The sequence below is a fragment of the Cricetulus griseus genome, chromosome X (genome assembly GCF_003668045.3).
Source record: "Cricetulus griseus strain 17A/GY chromosome X, alternate assembly CriGri-PICRH-1.0, whole genome shotgun sequence".
Classification (NCBI taxonomy): Eukaryota; Metazoa; Chordata; class Mammalia; order Rodentia; family Cricetidae; genus Cricetulus; species Cricetulus griseus.
In genome coordinates, this window is record NC_048604.1 from 119,265,121 (window position 1) to 119,279,793 (window position 14,673).

General features: G+C 38.4%; 1 protein-coding gene across 8 annotated transcripts in view; it reads right to left on the reverse strand.

Moving 5' to 3' along the window:
- The window catches only part of Cask (calcium/calmodulin dependent serine protein kinase), a 328,910-nt gene that overhangs the window by 181,489 nt on the left and 132,748 nt on the right, over positions 1-14,673 (reverse strand). The gene's annotated exons all lie outside the window — the stretch shown is intronic.

The window sequence follows — 14,673 nt, forward strand, 5'->3', positions numbered from 1 at the left end:
CTATGTTTCCAGAATACAAAAATCTATCTTGAAGTTTTGTAAAAATAATAAAAAGCAATATAGTAGATACTTAAAAAGAAATGGAAACTATAAAACTCAAAGCTAAAAAGTGTAATTAAGAATCTAGAAGGCAGATTGACAGCAATTCAGCATTGCTGAAGACAGAAACAGACCTGAGAGGCCCGAAGAAACAAGGTGAGGGGAAGGGGAGGCAGAGGGGGAGCGTACTGAAAGAGGCTATTGGAAAGGGGGTGGGGGGGCATTTCGGGATCAGGTAAAAACCTGGCCCAAGGCAATCTCCCAGGAATCTACAAGAATGACCCCAGGTAAGACTCCTAGCAATAGCAGATGTGTAGCCTGAACTGGCCATCTCCTGTGACCAGATTGGTGCCTGGCCCAGCTGTCATCAGAGAGACATCACCCAGGAACTGATGGAAACAGATGCAGACTTAGGTGGAGTTTGGGAATCCTGCAGAAGAGGAGGAGAAAGGACTATAGGAGCCAGAGGGGTCAAGGATACTACAAGAAAACCCACAGAATCAACTAAGCTGGGCTCACAAGGGCTCACAGAGACTGAACCAACAACCAGGGAGCCTGAATGGGACTGACCTGAGCACTCTGCATGTTACAGTTCAGTAGCTTGGTCCTCTTGTGGGACTCCTAACTGTGGGAACAGGGGCTGTCTCTGACACTTTTAGATGCTTTTGGGATCCTATTCCTCATACTAGGTCACCTTGCTCAGCTTTAATATATGGGGAGGTGCTTAGTCTTACTACAACTTGATATGCCATGCTTTGTTGATACCCATGGGAGACCTGCCATTTCCTAAACAGAAATGGAGGAGGAGTGGATTGGGGCGATAGAGAGAGGTGGGGGGAGGGACTGAGTGGAGAGGAGGGAGGGGAAACTGCAGCAGGGATGCAAAATAAATAAATTTACACATAAGAAAAATGTAAAATATAAGAAAGTGTAGAATACATAAAGAATATCATAAGTTTTATCTCTAAGTATATTTAACTGGGTCGTAAAAAATGATGAGTGAAAGGGACAGACAGTATTTGAAGAGATAATTGCAGAGAAGTTTGTGTAACCATGAATAATATCAACACAGTGATTTAAGACACTTACAGAACTCAAGGCAAGGCTAAAACACACAGACGCAATTCTTAAGATACATCACAGAGAAAACAAAGGATGAGGAAAAAATTTAATAGCCTGAGAAACAACCACCACTACCTTTAGAGAAATGTCAGATTGCTAGCTGAATTCTCAACATCAATGGAAGCTGGAAAAGAGTGAATGATGCCTAATAGACAGAAAATGCCAGTCTCGAATTCTCTACACAACAAACAGCCCCAAGATGAAAGGGAATATAAGAAAATTCTAAAACTAATAAAAATAGAGGTTTGTACTTAGGAGACTGACACAAGGAAAACCAACCCAGATAAAACCATAGCTGTGCTCAAAGAATAAAGAACAAAGATAGGTAAATGTGGGGGTAAAACTAAATAACTAAAATAAAAGAAGCTATGAACGATGTGAATACACATAACTCATATTTTATCTATGTAAATAGTTAAATGAAACATGGGATATAAGTCAAAGAGATATTAAATGAAATTAATGGATTCTATAGAACTTGTACTTTTCAGGACTATAATTGCTTATAAATATTTGAATGTGATGGGTTAGGGAGTATATATTGTAATTTCTGGGTTATATAATGAAGTAACAGGAGAGTGTCTAAACTTCATAATGAATAGAAGGGAAATATGACAAAAGAAATTAAATTGATCTAAATAAATACAATAAAGGGAAAGAAACATATCAACAACTGGTACAAGTAGAATAGTATAACCTCAAAGATAAAAGATATAATAAAAATAAAATTAAAACAAAACAAAATAAACAGCAACAAAGGAAGCACACAAGAAAACCACACATGTAAATCAAAAGGTATGAAATAGGGAGGCAAGATGTCTAAGGTACTTGCCACCATCCCTGATAACCTGGGATCAACCCCTATGAGCCATACAGTGAGATAATCAACTCTTCCAAGCTGCCTTCTGATGTCTGCAAATGTGATTACACACACACACACACACACACACACACACACACACACACACACACACACACACACACACACACCCCTAAATGAAAAAGATATGGCCACAGAACCCAAAAAATACTACGAATAGCTTTATGCACAAACTGTTGAGGATCCATTGCTAAACATATATCATTCTGATGTCTAGAACTTCTGAATATTCCTGCAAATATTTAAGGAACTGAACCAAAACCAGAAAATCTTTTCACAAGAAACTTGTTCAGATGTAAGCTTTATGGATCATATATAGAAGGAAAAGAAAAGCCAGATAAAGAGAAGAGCCTTCACCTACTTTAGAAAACTACTGTAATATAGATATGAAAACCTGGTGTGGACAGTACAAGAAAATTATAACAAAATTGTTCCATAAGCATAAATGTAGAGAGCGTAAGCAAAACCCAGCAATATGTAAAATGAATTATAAAGATTATTTATACATCACAATCATGTTGCATTAACCCAAGAATCAATGCAATTCAGTACATTAACAGACTAAAGGCTGACAGTATCTGACCATTTCAAAATACATGGAAAAAAGTTGTGGCAGTTTGAATGAAAATGGCCCCCATAATCTCATAGGGAGAGGCACTATTAGGAGGTATGGCTTTGTTGAAGTGGGTATGGCCTTGTTGGAGGAAGTGTGGGGGCAGGCTTTGAGGCCTATGCTCAGGATATAGCCCAGTCTCAGTCAACTTCCTGCTGCTTGCAAGATTTAGGACTCACAGCTACTACTCCAGCACCATATCTGCTTGCCCACTGCCATGCTCCCCACCATGATGATAATGGACTGAACCTCTGATACTGTAAGTGAGCCACCCCAATTAAATGTTTTCTTTATAAGAGTTGCTGTGGTCATGGTGTCTCTTCACAGCAATAAAAACCCTAAGACTGAAGTTGGTATCAGGGACTAGGGTATTGCTGTGATAGGCTGACCATGTTTTTGTTTGGAGTAATATGGACTTTGGAAGTTTGGGTTAGGAAAGCAGTGGAATGCTTTAAGTGTTGCTTAATGGGCCATACTAGTAGGGGCATGAAAGACAGTGATACTGATTGTGATTTGATGAACTGTGGGGATCAAGATGTTTCAGAGGAGAAGAATTTTAGTATATTACCTAGAGATAGTTCTTGTGATATTTTGGTGAAGAAAGTGGCTGTCTTTTGCCCTTGTCTGAAGTATCTGCCTGAGACTAAAGTGAAGAGTTTTGAATTAATTCTGTTGGCAGAGGAAATCTCAAAACAGGCTTGTGTAGACTCTGTCATGTGGCTATTAGTGTTAACTCTAATGAAGATTTATAATGAAAAGGAGCAAGCTGAGTAGGGTAAATTACAAAATGTAAATTTTGAGGAGAAAAAGAGCACCAGAAGTGGAATGGAGCCAAGTGCTGTGTTCAAAGAGATAAATGGATTAAAAAATGGACTATAGAGAGTGGAAACCTCAGGGCAAGAGCCCACCCCACCCAGTTAAGTTTCCAATTTGAAAAAAGGAACTATAAAAAAAGTTTAGAGCTGGGTGTGATAGGGCACACCCTTAATCCCAGCACTGGGAAGACAGAGGCTGGCGAATCTTTGAGTTTAAGGCCAGTCTAATCTACGGAAGACAACCAAATTTAGGCAGCGAAGGACAGAAAGCTTGTGAAGATGTAATTGAATGAGGGGGCCAAGTTCTAGCCCCATTAAAATGCAGCAGGACTTAGTAGCTTTGGCCATGTGATTCCGGCTTTAGAGTTAAGGATAGAAGAAACAGGTTATGGAATTTGCCTCCACACCTAAAGAAAGATGCTGAGGACAGGCATGTGTCAGGGGTCCCTGAATGGAGGCCTAGAGAGGCCACTGTGTCAAGTTGTGAAGTTAAGCTTAGATTGCCTTAGAGAACCCAAGATGTTAGAGATGCCAGAGTCGGGGGTGGGGTGGAAAGGGGGTACTTGCTGAGGAGAGTTGCTAACAGGGAGTAGAACCAGCCCAATAGAAAGAAATGTGTTGCAGTCAACAAAGCTGAAGGGAGTTGGAGATCTGAAAAGCATTTTGACATCAGACACAGAGATAGAGTTTGGAGTTTGCCCAGCTGGTTTTTGGTCTTGTTTTTTGTCCAGTATTTCCTCACTATGTTCCTTCCCTATGTTTTGGAATGGTATTGTATCTCCTGTGCCATTATATGTTAGAAGTATGTAATCTGTTTTTTTTTTCTTTTGATTTTATAGGGGATTATAGTTGGGAGATTGCATGAATCTCAGGAGAGACTTTGAACTTTAGACTTTTAAACATTGTTGAGACTATGAGGACTTTTGAAGTTGGACTAAATGCATTTTTCATTATGATATTGTTGCATGTTTATGGGGTCAGGGAGTAGAATGTGGTGATTTGAATGTAATTGGCCCCCACAATCCCATAAGGAGTAGCACTATTAGGATGTGTGGCTTTGTTGGAGTGGGAATGGCCTTGTTGGAGGAAGTGTGTCACTGTGGGAACAGGCTTTGAGGTGTCCTATGCTCAGAATACCACCCAGTCTCAGTCGACTCCCTGTTGCTTCCAAGATGTAGGACTCAAAGCTACGTCTGCCTGCATGCCACCAAGCTCCCCACCATGACGATAATGGACTGAACCTTTGAAACTATGCGAGGCACCCCAATTGTTTTCTTTAGAAAGGTTGCCATAGTCATGGTGTCTCTTTACAGCAATCAAAACCCTAAGACAAAATTATTTGATGAAACTCATTTTCCATTCACACTTATTATATCCAACATTTTTTCTCAATGCTTTATCTACCCCAGTAAAAGCAAAAAAACTGAAACAAATGAAAAAGATTTATTGGCTGGCAAGATGGTTCAGTGAGTAAAGGTATTTGCCAAGAAGACTGACAACCTAAATTCCCTTCCTGAAACCCACACAGTGAAGAGAGCCAACTGCCAAAAGTTGTCCACTGACCTCCATATGTGAGCCCCAAAACAAACAAATAAATAAATGTAATTTAAAAACATAATTGATATAAAATAAAACAAATCATCATATGCAAATAGTGTGATCTGTATTCAGAAAATCCAAATGATTTTACTAATTAATGACTGGAATAAAAGCCTGCTGAATGGAAATGGATACAGTTAGTATAAAAAAGAAGGAAAAGAGAGGATAATAAGAAAGGCTCATCCACCCTTAAAACAAAAATACATATGAGCAAATCTAAGAAAACATAGGTGATGTAGATGTTGTCATTATCTAACATGTATTATATTAAATACAGCTAATATAGATGTATGCACTCTCCATAGAAAAAGCATTAAAGTTCACTGAAAGAAGTCAAGGAGCTAAATGGAAAGCTACATATGACATTAATGAATTGTAGGGTTCAATATTACTATTGTAAGCAGGTCAAATATTCTCAAATTGTTATAAAGATTGAATATAAACATTAATGTCAAAACTCTTTCTAGGTTTTTACTGGTGCAAACTGATAGCAACATTCTAAAACCATTTTGGAAAATGCAGAGACAATGTCCTCCAAACATGCCTGAAAAGGAACACAGTTAGAAAGACCTGCTCTACAAGTTTCCAGAACTCATAAGACAACAGACTCCTGGCACGATGCCAGGCAAGCAAGCCAATTGGCCCAAACTGAGCCTGGAAACAATCACTCATATACTGATGCTTGATTTATGGTAAAGGCTACACTGCATAGGAGGCTCTTTAATAACTGTGCTGGGACAATTGAATCTCCATATGGAAAGACATGAAACTGGACTGCTATTTCACAGTATATCTCAAACCAATTCCAGATGGATGATAAAGTACAGGAGAAAAATCTTTATTTTCTCAGGGTTGGGAAGTGGTTCTTAAACTTAAGACACAAAATGCTAACAAAAGCAAAATATTTCATACATTATATTAGATTAAAACTACAAACCTCCTTTTCATTAAAGAATGGAGAGGACTCAAAGTGGCAATTAGGAAGGACAATGAGGAAAAACTACTATGAAGTCCTAATGCATACCAATTGGCAAAATAAAAAAAAAACAATGTTCTGGCAACACTAAGTATCAGGAGGGATATGCAGTATAGGAACACATAATTCTGGGTATAAAGCAGGAGTGCTGTTAGTAAGGACCAACAGCAGGCTGAAATGAAGGCAGTTCCAGGAAAGCTAGGGCTTAGATCACCCTAGAGAGCCAGCATCCACAGATGGAGGATGGGTTCATACAGATACTTTAGAAAATAGATTGTGATTTTCTAGAAAAAACTGAAGTTGAATATATATTAACGACCACCAATCCTGTTCTCTCTGTCTGTCTCTCTCAATGTGTACTTAAGCATTGTTCAAAATAGCCAAATCTAGAAAGCTCCAAATACTCATCAACTTTAAAAAGAATAAATAGTAAGACTTTGTTCATTACAATACTATACAGCGATAAAAAGGACAAAGCAACTTGGATGGGTCTTAGAGATCTAAAATACATACTATATGTTTTCATATGAAAACAACTGCCACTGAGTTATATTACTCAAGGGTGCTTATTTGGATGATATAGCTACAGAAGCACAAAAATGACATACAGATTAAAGTGATTTCTTACAGAGAAAGGGGTTATGATCACAAAGGGTTAGAAGAATTAAGGCTATAGAAGTGCTGGTAAGTATTTTTATTTCTTGACTTAGGTTGTATTTATGTGGATGTTCCTTCTACAGTAATTCCTTAGGGTGTGTATTTATGTGCATGCATTATTCTAAATATGATATATGCATTAACTTAAATCTATGAATATCGTGTTTGTTAATACTCACATTGATTATAAAGTAATTCTGTTTAGGTATTTGTATACAGGAATATTAATTGTCAAGTGTCTGTAGTGTGCTCAACCATAAATGGGACATCTATATCATACACCCATCTTCAAGGCTCAGGTATTGTGGGAAAGGTTGCAGAATGATTGTAAAAGTCAGAGGTCAGGGAGGACTGGGGCTAAACAGTGTTTTGTGGACATGACAAGACTGAGTACTCATGATCGTACAGCAGCTGTGGTTGCCTGCATATGATTTATATAGAATCAAGCCAGTCAACATTCCAGTGTGGAGGGGGAAGGTACTTACAAGCACCCATTCCTAACTGAGGAACAGTTATTGATGGTTGAAAGCTGCTGGGAGAGGGACAGTCAATTTTCTTTAAGGCTGTGGCCGCTGGTGGGTTGACCATTCTCTAGTAGACAGCCTCAGATTCAACAATATATGGGCAGCACAAACTGGACTTGATAGGTTCCTCAAGTTTTCAAGGATTTAATGAAAATATGTATTAGGGGATGGAGAGATGGCTCAGCAGTTAAGAGCACTGGCTGCTCTTCCAGAGGACTAGGGTTTGAGTCCCAGGACTGACATAGCAGGTCACAATCATCTGTAACTCCAGTTCCAGGGGATCTGATGGCCTCCATAGGCACCAGACATGTACATGGTGCACAGACATACACTCAGGCCAAACATATACAACAATAAAGTAATAATAAAATAATACATTAAAAGAATATTAAACACAGCATTATTTCTGATAGGGAAATTATCAAATTAAATATGTACACGCACACATGTACATGTACCTTACTGCAGCCATAAAATACTATTTTCAAAAGATCCAATGTCACAAAAGGTGCTTAAGACCATTAAGTAGAAAAAAAAAACCAGGAAACACCATTAAGCATATAAAAGGAAATGTGGCAAAATCTTTGCTGATTAAGTTTTGTGAGTGGCATTATTCGTGTCATTATACTTTTCAGTCATTTGTCAATTGGTACAAAGTAGGTATATTATAAAGATTTTACATCTTAAAAATTAATTGTACTTTTTTTTGGTTTTTCAAGACAGGGTTTCTCTGCGGCTTTGGAGGTTGTTCTGGAACTAGCTCTTGTAGACCAGGCTGGTCTCGAACTCACAGAGATCTGCCTGCCTCTGCCTCCTGAGTGCTGGGATTAAAGGCGTGCGCCACCAACGCCTGGCTTAATTGTACTTTTAAATACCAGAAAACTCAACTGAATTTATCCTGGTGTATAGGCATATAGTTAATTAAATTGTTTTATTGGATTGAAGATCAGATTTAATATGCTGTACAAAAATTACTGGAGTGACAACTCTAAATATATTTCTCTAATAACAGTATCAATGTAATTTATTTTCAAATGCAACTTCAAAGCTTAAAATCTATGTGCCACACTGTAAAACCTCAATCAACAATTTGCTTCAGAGATCTGGCCACTCAAAATTTTTTTCTACTACATGTTAAAATGATACCATAATTACACTTAAAAACAATTCCAAACCCAAAGCTTATAATTATCTTTATAAGCAATTACGTGCGGTTTGTGGAGCGAGTTAATCAACTCAAAAATCTACCTTCCAGTTCTCTCTGTTTCAGTTTTTGCAGGATGAGCATAGCAGATTTTATGGGAGATCTGACAGGCTTGCTTTTGATGTTGACTGATGGGCAGGCATTTGAGGACTTGAACCCTATGAAGCCCTTATCTCACTAACTGAAAAGAGTGGCTCCCTGCATCTAAACTGTGCAAACAACAGTTTATGCTGAAAATCTCCTTGGGTTCTGGGAGTCTGGAAGCTGGTAGTGGCAGGCATAGGATTCCTAATGAGATTCTCTGGTTTGCAGCATTTCACAACTGATTGCTAGAAAAGACCATTGGAAGCTTGTCCCTAGGAACCTATGCGCCATTTCCTTTTGCTGCAATAAATCATAGCTGTGGATGCCATCACACATCCTTTGAGTCTCTTAAGTAAACCACCAACCTGAGAGTAGTCTTGGGGACCATGAGGTAGTATTTAGAACTAAAAACAACTGAACATTTTGTTATAGTGAGTTTGAAAAATGTTAGTGTGCTGCACAGATAGTAATTTGTATCGTCATACGTAAGAAAAAAAGTCAAATAGACTAGAGAAGGCTATTTAAAATATGTATAGATCTTCAAATAAATTACGACACTACAGGCCAGATATTTGTGGTGTGATAGGAGACAAAGACATTTTTCGCTTAAAATGTCTTTCACAGCATTGCTGGCAAGTAATAATTAGTTCCACTTAGTTTAATGAATTTCACAAATACTTCCTTCCCCGTGCATCCATATCAGACAAAAATTAAAGTAAAAAAAAGCAGTTCCAGCCTATTATCTCCTTTGTAGGCTTCAAAAATACAAACTGAGAATGTTATTTTAAAAGATAAAAAACTATTGTTTTCATGTCAGATGTGTTTTAAATCCATATTTAATTACTGTAAAATTCTCCCTGTGGTATATGTAATCATACTATAATAAGGTAATTAAAATTCCTTAGCCAGCCAATTTAGGATTTACAGCTTAACTCAAGTACCAGACAGTACTAAAAACAAGCCCGAATGTGCTACTGAGAAACAAATATTTCATTTTTTTGGAGGGGAAACACAACTCAGCCCTATCTTCAAAACTGAATCCATTTTAAAATAAGTTTGGCAAATCATTGCAGACAGGTTCAAATTGAAGAATAATCCCAAAGCAATGGCACTATATACTTGTCTAACAGTCTGACTGCAGGTGGTGTTTAGATGACAATATAATCGCTAAACATTAGCCCGGCTTTAAAGGTCACTCCACTCACCTGGTCCCATGAAGACCCTGCATCTGTTCAAACTGAACCCTTAGATGAACCTGAGTATGTGCCCCCTTTTCTGCCCCAGGATTTATTCATTCTCATTTTCTTTCTCTGCTCCTTTCTTCCTTTCCTGAGACAGAATTCCTATGTGTAGCCCTGGCTGTCTTGAAACTCACTCTGTAGACCACGCTGGCCACTAACTCAGAGATCCACAGGCCTCTGCCTCCCTTGTGCTGGGATTAGAGGTGGGTGCCATTACAACTGGCTTGCAAAGGAATTTCTAAGATTTGAAATCTATTGCTCTAAATCTTTCCCAGTTCAACTCTGGTTCTGTGAGTCTGTATTTAAGTATCCTTTCCATTTACAAACTATTTGTAATTATGTGGATATCATCTATTTCCTGGGATTTTCTAATACTCAAGGCACATAATTATGCCATATAATTTCATGAGCACGATTTAGAAAAAAGAGTATTGGTTACACATAGACTGCAGCAAAGACAGATAATGGATACCAAATTTAAAAACGTGCTGGTAATCTAAATGTGTTGATCAGTCTAGCCTTTCCCTCTCATAAGAGCTTCCAAGAAGCCATGAAACAACAAAATCAATTGGCGTAATTTCATTTGTTTCTGCTTTCCCTGTCTACTCTGTATTGATGCAACATTATAAAACTGTGAAAAGGATCCAGATCCCTCATAACTTGAGCAATAAGTCCTTGAATACCAGGGGAAATTGCATTTATTGCTAGGAAAATGGAACAAATTCTGGAGTAGCTTAATCCACACTGCAGCTGAAGATGCATTCTCTCTTTTTGCCAGTAGGTGGAGGCACATACAAATGTACCGGCAATGCTGTGTGAGCCATAGGACCACAATTCTTATAGTAATCTGTTTCTGGTTTTGTTTTGTTTTGTTTTGTTTTGTTTTGTTTTTGGTTTGAAGCCAAGAGATTAAGAGGTAGAAAACCGGGGCAAAGATCCCTGTGAAGCCTCATTTATAAAATAATGATAGAAAAGAGGAGTTTTCTATTTCTATTTTGGTTCTGGCCTTTTAAAGAAATCTCTGTTATTTTAGCTGTGAATTTATAATCTACTTTTGGATCCCCAGAGCTCATAAAAACGTTCTAAATTTAGATAGCTGTCATTTAAGATTCATGTTCAATTAGGAAAAACTGAAAGTCAAGTGAATATGATATGATGTTAAGTAATTATTTGTGATTTTGTTAGGCATGATAATAGTGTTATCATTTAAAACAGGAGTGTTTCTAGGTGAAATGACAGTGCTTTAGCAGTCTCCAGGGGCAGATGATAACAGGAAAGGACAGCTTGAACAGGGAATAGCAAATGTTTTGATAACTGTTGAAGCTCAGTTCTGGCTTTCATGATATTAGTCTTCCTTTTTATCTGGAATTTTCCAAAATGAAAGGTGAAAAAAGAAAACAGCCATGTTCTATCAATTTAGGCTAACATTAGGATTAGGCCACTGGTAAATGTTTATCTTTAATGAGGCACAGCCACTGGATTATTTTAATCCTAAAGCTATCATACAAAATCAAGTCACAAAAATCTCCAAAGGACCACCTCAACACTAAGAAGCCCAAACCCAGATTCTATAACAAAAGGGCATTTTGTCTCCACTACACTGTTATTTTGGGGACCCCCTGATACAACCAGCATGACTGTCAAAATGTAGATAAATTTTAAGCTTTTGCTTTCTGTGCTTATTACTTCATAGCAAACCATCAGAACTGCTTCTAGTTCCCTCAGAATAAAATATGGGCAGAGATAGAGTTCTTGAGTGAAGAATAAAATTAAACCAGAAAAAGTGATTTAAAAAGCATTTTAATCTTAAAACTGAGTGGGATGTCAGAGACCCTCTCCAGTCTCACAGTAAAATCCTACCTTCAGCCCTCTTGGATAGATATGGCTCGTTGAGTACGAGCAGGTAAGTGTGTGCCCTGTAAGAGAGCAGCTTCATCCCTGGACTAAATCTTATCATTAGAGACCTTTCCTTACTTAAAGGTGAAATTTGTCACTTGTTGATTCTAGTGGTGGCCTGTAAGTGAAGCATATACTCTTACAGATAACAGTATTTCAAATAACTGAAGAGATTGATCATGTTCTCTCCATGGTGGACTCTTAGCATAAGAAAACCCATACATTCCTGGGTAGCTGTGACTCCAATGTCTTTAAGAGCTCTTCCATCTCAGAGCACTTCATTTGTGATTCAAGTATGTCTAGAAATGCTCAAAATCTTTCCAAGTAACATGTGAACTAGATTTAAAAACCTTACCTATTACCTATTATTATCACGTGTGAGGACCACAGTGTGCATGGAAGTCAAGGGACACCTTTCAAGGTTGGTTCTCACCTTCTTCCACTTTGTGAAGGCAGGGTTTCCCTTGTTTCTGGGGCACTGTATATTCCAGGCTAGCTTGCCTGAGAGCTTCCAGGCTATTCTGGTTTGGGACTTTAACTCAGGTGATCAGGCCCATTCAACACAGCAAGAGCTTTTATCTGTTGAAGCCACATTGCTGGACTCCAGACATCGGATGCTTTAAAGCCATCAGTTTCCATCTCCTCATTTACCATAATCTGGTCTGCCTGAAAACAAATGCTAGTTTTCCTTTCATATCTCTGGATCTACAATCAGCCACCTCAAAAGACCAACTGTTTCCTATCACAAAAAGCCTGTCTACCTTCCAAGGCAGTTGGGGAAGGTGCCCTCGAAGCAAAGCTGAGGCCTTGAGGAACAAAAGGAGGCACTACCTTATATCTAGAAAATGTGTTCATGGGAGAGCTTCATCTATTTTAAAATTTGAAATCAATAGTTATATGAATGTCATAAGCGTGCCTATTAACATTTTAATTTTAAAAAGAAAAGAGAAGCCAGATTTTTTTTCTTTGACAGAAAGAAAGTCTCACTGGGCTCTGTGATTTGACAGAGGATCTATTTGGCCATGTAGGTCACATAGTGGACATTTCCTAAAATGTAGCTATACTGTTGTGAAGGAAATATATTTAAAAGAACATTCAAGGTGCTGAAAGTAATATTCTTAAAATAAAACTTACTGTGTACGGGTGTTTTGCTTACGTGTCTGTGTACCACATACATTCGTGGTGCCTGCAAACGCCAGAAGAGGGCCGATGCATCTTCTGCACCTGGAGTGGTTGTGAGTGGCCATGTGGGTGCTGGGAATCTAAACACAGGTCCCCTCCAGGAGCAGCCTTAACCTTGAGTCACCTCTCTTTTTTGATGCAAACTGCATGAGGCTTTATTATAGTTGTTTAACGAGCTAACCCCATGTTAGCTTGGGCCTCTCATCCATCTACCATGACGGATGGCTAGGAAAGACAGCTTGAAGCGTCTGCATAGAGATCTTATAGGGCAGCGTCAGGGGAGTGACTAGGGGTACACACAGGCTCAGGATTGGTGTGCCTCCAGGCTTGGAGGGCTTGCCCTATGTTGATTGGTCAACTGGTTGTTATGGCCCATAGGCTCTCCCAGGGTGGTTGCTAAAGTCAACTCTCCTAACCTCTGAGTCACCTTTCTAGCTAGCTCCACAAGAAAAGTTTTTATCTATCAACTTATAGCAGGCCCAGCTCACAGTTCTAGCACATCTGTCAGCCAGTGTTTTGAAGGCTGCAACTCTAGGATGAAATTGGCAGGCTTTTCTGTTCTGGTTACCCTCTTCGACAAACACTGTGGTGTCCTGATTACTATGAACACTCCAGGGAGAAAGAGCAGTGTGTAAGGATAGGAGTATGGCTTTGTTTTGAATTCTATATACTTTCTAATTAATGTAGCCTAAGATTCCATTTAGGATTTCTATGCTGTTGCAGAAAACTAATCAAAACATTTACATCTTTTCCAAGTAAATAGTCATAATTAAATTCACACTGATCTTGCACTTACATCGCTGCACTTGTCTTCAAGTTTACTTTCTTTGTTTCAGTTCATTGGATACAAATTTCTATACAGACAGGCAGCATATTAGTTAGCCTTCTGTAGGGGGCAACTTGTGAAATGCCTCCTAGACACTCCTACTTCTTGCTATGCAGGTCCTGAATGTGAGGTGGATCTAATGAATCATTTCCAGCTAATAAAATATGGCAGAAGAAATGTTCAACTTTTGGTTATTAACTTGTAAGACTGATCTCTACTCCTGTTGCTTGCTCCGTCAAAGCTAGTAGCCATGCTAGTTATGAAGAAGTCCATGTGACATGGGACCAAGGGATGCCTCAGGACAATAGCTCTTAGGAAATGAGTCCCTCAGTACATGATTTCTAACAGCCAGAGTATTGGCAAGGTCCAGAGTCATCTTGTGAGAGATCTAGAGCCAGAGGATTTGGCTAGGTTGGGCCTCATTCCTGATTCACAGAGAGTGAGGTAATACTAATACATGGGTGTTGCTTAAAAACCCTAAACTTTGGAACAATGTGTTATGAAGCAATACATAATCTGATTTTGGTATGTTGAATATTGAAGCTAGAATATCCTCCTTTTTCTATTTTCCTAATCGAAGTCCTGGGTTAATTTTGAATAGAATAAGATTCAAGACAAAGTATTGTATAACATCATCCCATAAAGCTTTACATAATCACTTTGGACATTTATCTAGGCATCTGCAGACTATTTAGCTGTACTTGGCTCGCATTGCTCCATTTTAAACAAAATTATGTGAGAAACAAGTGAAGCAGTTAGTATATTAAAATCAAGATACTGTTAGTTGTGAAGTTTTCTTTTATATGACAATATGATTATATCAAAAGAGAAACTTAAGCATGTTATTACACATTTTGAGTTTCCAGAGAGACTTCCTACATGGAATCTTCTACTCTCATCTCCCTCTTCTTCACTAAGATGTAAACTGAATATTTTGGGGTGTCTTATCCCTTTAAACTCTAGTTCATTTTGGAGCCTCTTCTCTGAAGTGTGCTGAAAATATGTGTACCTGATA